Raw genomic sequence first — 9333 nt, forward strand, 5'->3', positions numbered from 1 at the left:
GGCACGGTGTCAACAGCAGCAGAGAGGAGGGCACTGCAGTGAGCGCTCACAGCCGCTCCTCGCTGCCCGCTTGGCTCCTCACTCTGTTTATTTTCAGTGGGGACGCTTAATTAGGGCCTCCAGCTGTCAGAGGTTCGTTAACGCGCCCCTTCTCTCCCCCAAGCTGCCCCTCCCCATAGGGAGTCAGGAGCTAAGGCAAATGAACACATTTAAGTCAAACAGCATGCCGACAGACAATAGCTGCACCGCCTCGCCACCAGCTCCCCTAGGTAGAGACATGGTTGTTTTATGCCTCATCTCCACAACCCCTGGGGCCCCATACAGAGTCTGGTCAGACCTGTGAGCGCCGAGGCACAGGAGCTTTCATAGCCCACTAGAGACGACATGCACACTGCAGTCATGTGAAGGTGAAGAGCAGGGCCGAGCCTGTGCAGCCTGCTGTTATTGGCAACAACAAACAAACAGAACGTCTTTGACTAAAACCTGCAGGTCCACTAAACACAAAGTGGTCCCCCAGTCCAGCTCTGGAGGGCCACTGCTCTGCATGCTTTAGAGGTTTGCCTGCTTCATCACACCTGATTTAAATGAAAGGCTACTTCGACAGAACTTGACATACTAGGAGGTAATTTGCTCATTTGGATCGAGTGTGATGGAGCAGAGAAACATCTAAAACATGCAGGATAGTGGTTCCCCGAGGACCGGCTTTGATAATCTTTGGTATAAAGGTTTGATTAAAATAAAAAATAAACTAAAATTGAGTAACTTGATTACCTATTCAATCAGAACAGTTTATGATATTGAAGCTTAATGCTTATATATATATATATATATATATATATATATATATATATATATATATATATATATATATATATATATATATACTTTGGAAGCCGTAATGTTTGCTAATCCTCATCCACAACTGTCCATTAAAATCAAATATCCCATACATTTGTTATGCATCACTTTTCTATTTTATATGTGTCGACGTTTCTTTTTTTTTTGTTTCATTTTTTTTCTTTGCTACAACCTCCATGATCTGGTGGCCATCCTTCCAACTCAATCTTCTCTTTATACTATTAAAAATCTGTTCTTATAATAGAATAAATAAATTTAAGCAAAGAAAATAATTAAACGTATTAACGATTAGGATTTTTCCAGACACCTCTCCTCCGTTAACCACAGCCAGCTCCCCTTTAATTACCTCCAACCGAAGGTAAAAGTGAAGCGCACATACAACAGTAATGTAAGATATTCCTTTGAATTATATTTTATCAAACAGAGAGCGCTCAGTATCATGGAAGATGTCGAAAACATGGTTGGAAGTTATGCGAACAGAATATTTGATGTAGTGAGTTCTCTATCTGGCCTTTCATGTTGTTGAGTAGTTGTAAATGAGTGTCTGCGGCGTCTGGGGAGATGAAGTTTGGTATTCTGGTTGGAGGGCTGAAAACTACTTATCATGCATTACGGCCGTGGTTGGACCTCAGGATTTGGAAGTCAAAACACTTTTTAATGTACAATTTCTCAGCCGCTGATCAATCGACAGCTGCTGGACATGAAGGTCCTCCGCCCCCACTCTTGACGACCCCCCCACCCCACCCATCCCCGCTCCTGCTCCCTGTATTCTGACTCGCTTGGCATTCCGCTTCCGTATCGAAGCTCCAGCTGCGACTGACCTTGACGATTCTGGATCGTTCTCAACCCAAGATTCTCCTCAACTCTCAGGGGCCTCGGCGTCCGCCACCCCCTCCCACGATCACACCCCCCGCCTCCTCTATTTACCACTTCTACCATCCATACCCCCCACCCTTCTCCTCTAAACCCCTCTTTGCTCCTTCACGGCCCCTGCTTGGGTCATTAATTATCTAATGGAATCAATACGCAGTTAGATTTGACCAGTGTGACCCCGCCCGCCCGCCCCCAGGTATCTTCTCAGAGATGAGGAGGAAGAGGACGTGAAGGAATGATGATAACAGTCCGTACAGTCACATTGTTGACCTAAACTGAAAGAATAAAGAGATCCGCAAATAAATAAATGATTAGAGGGGGTTAGAGGGGAGGATGCAGCGCACGTGGGGGAGCATGCGAAGAAGACGAATAATGTACAAAAAAGAAGAGAAATGATGGACGGGTGAAGATATGGCTGAAAAAATGAGAGAAAAGAGATTTGCTAATGTTCAGCCTTGGTAATCAATATCTTTCCCCTCCTCCTCTTTTATTACAGTGGGCTTTGATGTCCACTCCTTGCAGGCGTGCAGCTACACAGAAACCAATCCATGTCTGTCATAATCACCGTCTACCTCGGCCTCGGCGCTCACCAAGCAGATGAGCGAGTGTACGGAGACCGAAACAATCGGGTTTCTGCTCATTTACAAAGAAAAATAATCCCTAAAAGGATTTAATCTGGACTAGATTACTAAAGAGATCCACAAGTTCAATAACACAAACTGAGTTATTTTGTAAAGAAGCATTCAAATCTGTTCAAAGCAGCAGTCATCAAATAAATATTAGTTGTTTTTGCTTGAATGTGAGGATGCAGAGTGAAAAATCTAGCCCAACACGGAGGTAAATTCCCCCAAACCTGCTGGAAGTATCCCCAAACGCACCTCGTCAAAGCTAAAGGGGAACAAACACTAAAGTGAGCAGAAGTTTTGTTTTTCACTGTGGAGGAGTCAGCCAAGTGGATTCAGCCCTGAGTCCGGGCTGAAGATGGTAAATCCACTCCTCAGGCAGCACTACATCAGCACTGACCTCCACGTAACCACAGGCCAAAGAACAGCGAGCGGGGTCATCCGGCCAGGGCTTCAAAAGCACCGCAGCGAGGAAAACGTCCACATGCTAGCACAGACACAGAGACACACACGGTCCACATGGCAGAACTCCGAGCTGCGTCAAACTTTGGATGAAAGATCTGCAAGTTTGGAAAACGGTAACAGTTTGGAGCTGATCGCAGCATCCTTGTAGTCTTAGGTTTAGGAGAGATTTCAGAGAGAAGTTTCTAAGCAGTGAGATGAGTTCAGATGCCTTCTGATGGTGTGCAGTTTCTATAAGTGGCTGTGTGTGTGTGTGTGTGTGTGTGTGTGTGTGTGTGTGTGTGTGTGTGTGTGTGCGTGTGCGTGTGCGTGTGCGTGTGCGTGTGTGTGTGTGTGTCCCTTCAGGCGGGTGTGTGAATGACAGAGGGGGTTATGTAAGGAGCCACAGCGGGGCCGGAGTGGACAGTCCGACCGGAGATCAGGTCAGCAGAGTGTGACACTAAACACATCTCCCTGACACTGCGCTGACACCCTCTGTCACAGACCCACACACACTGTCTGTCAGCGCTCCTCACACACACACACACACACACACACACACACACACACACACACACACACACACACACACAGTCTGTCAACACACTGTGCACTGCCCACCTTTGTGTGTGTGTGTGTGTGTGTGTGTGTGTGTGTGTGTGTGTGTGTGTGTGTGTGTGTGTGTGTGTGTGTGTGTGTGTGTGTGTGTGTGTGTGTGTGTGTGTGTGTGTGTGTGTGAGAAAGACCAACAGAGAGAGACAAAAACATCAAGAGGGAGAGGTGAGGCATCTACCTGTGAACTTGACAGTTATTCATAGAAAGTGACTCTTTGAGGCGAGCTGCAGCGCTGCGGCTGAAACCAGCACATCCATCCACTCATGTGGTCACAATTAACAAGAAGGAATCAAAAAAGCGACCTGCGTCTTCATGAAAACAAGCTGGCACTTAGTGAAAAACTGCTCAAGTTACATGTAATCGCATCTCCTCCTGCGTTATTTTATCACAGTCACCTGCTGGCAGGACCTGCAGCTCATCAAATCCTTTCACGCCAAAGGAAAAAAAATGAAACAAAACACATCTGAGTTTAATAATAATGATAATAAAAGGTCAGAAGAAGGGACCGTAACATCCTGCACATGCCGGATGGAGGGGCTCAGAGGGTCGGGGTATAAACTGTACCAACGCTCGTGCTTCCTGTTGGTGCACTTATCCAACCTCAGCTCAGGCCAGCCAGTAAGTAGAAACATTCACTTCATAAATGTACTGAAAGTGGAAGGAAAAGTACGTGTATATCTGTTCCTGCTCTGCAAAAATCATCCGTTAGTGAATCATTTCACTTCTCCAATCTGACACCTCATGACTGCCCCTGAAAAGAGTGAAGGTTGCTATTTGATGTGAATTTATCTGCAGCACCTGCAATCTCAGCAGGTGTGGATGCAAATGATCTCGTTGGCGGCGTGCGAAATAGAGTGCAATTTACAAGAAAACACAACATGAATATTTTTCTTGCACGGGGGTAAAAATATACAATATAAACAGTTTAAATAAATAAACTGACAGATGTAAATGTGCAGAATCAAGCAAGAAAGCTGCCTAAACACCAAGCGAAGCCTGCTCCTCTGTCCTCACAAGCCCCTAGACACGATAAGTGACAAAAAGTCCAAACATGTGTTCCTGATGTGATGATTTGATGTTATTTACTTTTCAGCAGCGGCGAACACGAACGCGTGTTTGTCACAGTCGTTCTGCCAATTTGGACCACCTGCTGCAAACACCCTGAAGGCAGTGAACGGTATACCAACGAGCCAGTAAACTGTGACCAATTCAGCCTCTGCAGGTGGAGACGGGCACCTCTGCTCTATCTCAACACAGCACACACATATTCAAACATGCGTGCAAAATGTTAAATTATTTGGCTTTTCTGAACAGAAATAGATTGTTTACACTAGTTTAAAGTGAGGGTATGTCCAGAGAATTTGGAGGATAAACCGGTGACAGCAGCCTTTAGTCAGATAATAATATAAACCAGTTCAGATGTATAACTTTTTAAGCACATCTTTTTATGAAACATGCATGTAAAAATCTGTCACACAATCAGTTTCTTCTTTGAGTCGAAAACTTGTAAACAAGAACTGAAATCAATCAGAAAAAGATGAAATATTAAACATAATTAATTTTCCTCAGAAACTAAATAACAGAAAAAAGAAATTTTACAGTTGAAAAAGTTTGATTTTTATCTGAAAATATGGCTAAAACAACTTTTTCTTAACCATAAATGCTCAAAAATGTAATTAACTGCATCAGAGTAACTTCACAAGTGAGTGTCCCGAGTGTGTGTGTCTGTGTGTGTGGCCTGCAACACCAAGTGGAGCGTGTGTATGCATGTATGTGTGCGTGTGTATGTGTGTGTGTGTGTGTTGACTGTAAGTTGTTACTCACCTGACGGGCATTTCCAGTCTGCTGCTGTTGATCTGATCCACTTTGTCGCTTTCCTCCTCCTCCTCCTCCTCCTCTTCTTCTTCTTCCTCCTCCTCCTCTTCTTCCTCCTCTCCTCTCCGGTGCCCCTGCTCTGCCCTGGCAGTGCCCACCACCCCACCACACCACCTCCGACACCTCCGCCACCAGCAGCACTTTGAGCTTAAACACAGTAAACACACACGGTGTGTGTGAGCCAAAGAGAGGAGGAGGGAGGGCGGTGGGGGTGGGGGGGCTGCGGTGGACGGGGGGAGGGCAGCCTCGGTCCCCTCACCCTCACAAAAGCCGTGGCCGCGCAGCCGGACGCATCGTGGACTCCCCGTTGGAAGAGTGTGCGGTTGTGACAGAAAAGGATGGAGATTGTGTGTGTGTGTGTGTGTGTGTGTGTGTGTGATGTAGCTCTCCTTGGCTCTCAGACTCACTTCACTAACACTCTGCTCCGCTGCCTCTTGGAGATGGACTCGGATTAGGACACAGCCAGTGTGAGAATCTCTTTCTCTCCGTCTCCCCTCCAGCCGGCATGCTCCCTCCCACCCGTCCTCCTCCTCCTCTCAGCCGCTCACTCATTCACTCTCCTCGTTGAGCTTCTTTCTTTTCATTTCCTCTTGGGAAAGCCGTGCACACACCAGTTGTCTCTGCCTTCAGCTGCTCCCTTTCTCCCTCCCTCTCTCTCTCAGTCACTAGTAAATATAAAAGGCATGCTTGTACAGCCCCTCGCCTCAGTCTCTCCCTGACTCTCCCCTCCCTAACTCACTGTGTGTCTCATGCTTTCGTTTACCCCCACCTTCCCCGCTCACTTTCTTTCTCACTGTCAAAGCTGCCTTTCAAATGCTGATTAGCAGCCAGAAAGGAGAGAGGGAGACACAGCGGAGGAGAGAAGACGCCTGGAACAAGTGGGAGATTCCATCACTCTCAAACATATTGTGAAATGTGACTGGCGCTCAGGAAACACTTGTTTTTGTCACTTTTCAGGGCACTGCTGTTACTGGACGCTAACTCCAACTTCAACACAAATAAAACAGGAGGTTTTACCTCCAAGATGTGCGATTCAAACTCTGGGAAACGAGCGTTTCATTCATCAGTTCTTCCAAACATCAAGCAAAACCTTTTAGAACCACAGAGTGTCCAAATCTCTCCAGCTGAAGATATCAGATTGTGTTTTTTGTTCTTTTTAAACTGATCTTTAAAACAAAAAAGGTGAAAAAAATCACTTATTTGCTTCTGATGATCAGTTTTGTAACAATAATGGAACTAAAATCAGTTTAAAAAGAACACCTAAGTTATCACTACTGATGAAAAATGCATTTAAGATACAGTTATAGGTTGCATCAGAATATTTAAGGAGTTATTTAAAGGGCTTTAATGCAGTGTGAGGGATGCTTTGTCATTATCGTGCTCACACAAAGTGTTTAGCTGTTTTCTGTGAGTTGCGTCAGTTTTTATGATGTCTGATGGACAGAAAGGAACTCTAATGAAACGATGGGATCTGAAACAGCCTCACAAGGACATTCACTGTTAGAACTTTGCCATGAATCTAAAACATTTGAGGAAATCATCTGTCAGGATAGAAATTCACAGCTTTTCTCCACTTTGTAACCAAGTTTTGTCCATTTTCTCAGTTAGTTTGTGTTTTCCTGCTCATCACACACCAGGACTGTGGTCCACGTGAACCACTTTTCTCATTTTTATTAAATAATTAAAAAGCAACACAGCTAAAATGATGCTTCAGCTTTCCCTCGCAGTTGATTAAAGGGGCTATAAGTTGAAAATAATGAACATCTCTCTGAGTTGCAGTGACACAAAACTGCAATGTAACGGTTCACGCAACATTTTTTGTGAGTTGACTTTCTTTGTATGAATTTTCCAGATTCGTTGACAGTACGATTGTTAGAGTCCAGTCAACCGTGGATCATTGATCAATGTTCCTGTCTGGGTTCTCTCTGCACTTTGATAAATGATCTGTGGTTAAACGAACTCACACAACCATCCAGTCTCTGACGTCATCATGGGATCTCTTCACCCATGTTAGGTTCGGATTTGTGTTTTAGCTAAATAATTTTCTAAACATGCACGTTTTATTTTTAAATTTCAGCTCATCGATGTAACTTTACATATTTAGAAACATTTAAAAATATTAAAGTGTAACTTTAAAATTGACTATATTTATATTCTGTTTAGTCTGTGGAGCGACTCGGGTTGTTGTAAGACAAATAAACCTTTTGAATCCTTGAATTCTGTTCCAAATATTTGTTTTTAATATCTTATTTTTAAAGATATGGAACACTGGGGGGAAAAAAGCATTTTTAATTGATTATTTCTGACGATAATCAGTCACTTTGAGATTTGAAGATAGTCTTCTACATCTATCTCCTGCATTAGCTTCTGATGGTGAAACTCTTGGATTAGGAAAGTCCGACAGATCTACATCACACTGTCACTTTACATTCATGGACTCACCTCGTCTTGCCTCGTAGAAGCTAACCGTTAGCCTTAGCAACTCCACAATATGGCAGATCTCCTAAGAAATCAGAGGTGAGATTCCCAAATATCAGGAAATAAGTAAATCCTGCTGTCAGCAGCAGCAGCAGACATGTCCATGCTCCCCCACCCCCACCCTCGAGTATGACTTGCAGGGTATTTATTCTTACCAGAAACCACTGCACATGTTTTGATGAAATAAGTGTTTACATTTAAGTAAAAAATGTTAAAATGCAGCTTTTTGTATGTATTACTATGAGTTCCAGATGCTTGCACCAACTTTTTGCTGTTCCATCATTTTGAAAATCTTCAACCTTGCAGCCCTCAGCAACTCTGGCAAGTTTTTCGAGACATTTTAGAAACTCCCTCAAGAGTGTTCTGAGTTTGTAGCTAAAAATCACATCTCAGTGAGATACTGATGTACTGCAAAAACTAACTGGTACCCAAAGCTCCCAAGTTCTTGCTGTAGTCCAACAACTAAACTTATTTTTGTTGAAGGAGTCACGCAGCTGCAGCAGGATCACACTTTATTGCTTCTCGCCACTTTCAGCTTCAGCAGAGATTTTATGATACATGCTGAAAACCTTTCCTTCTTAGATCAAACCAGAACTCATTTTCCAGATAAACATTTGAAAGTACCAGAGTTGTATTGATATGAGGCGTGTGTGTGTGCGTGTGTGTGTGGTGGGATATTAACTCACACTCGATGGTGTGGAAGCATTTTCAGGTTTAGTCAGGTCATTAGGAACATGCACGAGTCTTCTGAGTTTTTCATGTGAATTGCTGCCACTTTGCAACCTAGAGGACAGATGTTATTAGTGTTTTTATTTATTTTTAGACTTCAGTTGTTTACCCTTTCCCAGTCACTCAGTACAGGGTTGAAAGAACAATTTTGTCAGAGGAAAAACTTTAATCCTTCTTGTATTTTTGCACGGTGTTGCTCCTCTTTTGACTTTGATTCCCTGTTTCAGTTTGGACGGGGAGAAAAAAAGATGACCTCCAAAACGCTGAAGTGTGTATTCTGTCTTGTGACCTGCAGGGGGATTGAGATGGGAACAGTCGACCCAGTCAGACCCACCTCTTGTTTTTAACTGGTTTCAAAAGAGCAACATGGCGTGGGCCTAAATGCTAATGAGTTAGAATTGTCCCAGAAGTCACGTCCGTATTTTTTCACCCATGAAGTTGGTTTGGAATGATGCAATCATGAGAAGGATACCCTCAGGTGTGAGAACTCTGTCCGAACAGCTTTTGTATCCACGTCAGCCAGAAACATTAAATGATGACTGGATGGATTAAACTAGAGGGAGCGCTAATGATGAATGATTGATTATTTATGGAGCCTTTTCAGAACCTGCTGCCTTTTCTCTTTCGGTTACAGAACGAGCAAAATCATTTTCCGCAGAATGAAGTGGAACAGGTCTGAGAAGATGCGACCAACGGCAGGATCAAAGATGGACACACATACCAGCGCATACGTGAACAAATAATCACACTCAGAGACTCACTCAAGTACTCTCTGCCCCCCTCCCTTCCCCCTCTCCTCTATTCGTTCCCTTGCCCTCAAACACTACTCAGAATATTGATA

General features: G+C 43.9%; 1 protein-coding gene across 2 annotated transcripts in view; it reads right to left on the bottom strand.

The window, feature by feature from the left end:
• Positions 1 to 6177, bottom strand: part of npas1 (neuronal PAS domain protein 1) — a 67885-nt gene extending 61708 nt beyond the window's left edge. Inside the window, exon 1 of one of the 2 annotated variants that reach the window (XM_054743379.2) lies at positions 5235 to 6177. The gene's annotated coding sequence lies outside the window, so the exon portion shown is untranslated. The remainder of the gene's footprint in view (positions 1 to 5234) is intronic. The other variant, XM_015951475.3, reaches the window with a different exon arrangement.
• Positions 6178 to 9333: the final 3156 nt, after the last annotated feature.

Source organism: Nothobranchius furzeri, chromosome 13 (assembly GCF_043380555.1).
Source record: "Nothobranchius furzeri strain GRZ-AD chromosome 13, NfurGRZ-RIMD1, whole genome shotgun sequence".
Lineage (NCBI taxonomy): Eukaryota > Metazoa > Chordata > Actinopteri > Cyprinodontiformes > Nothobranchiidae > Nothobranchius > Nothobranchius furzeri.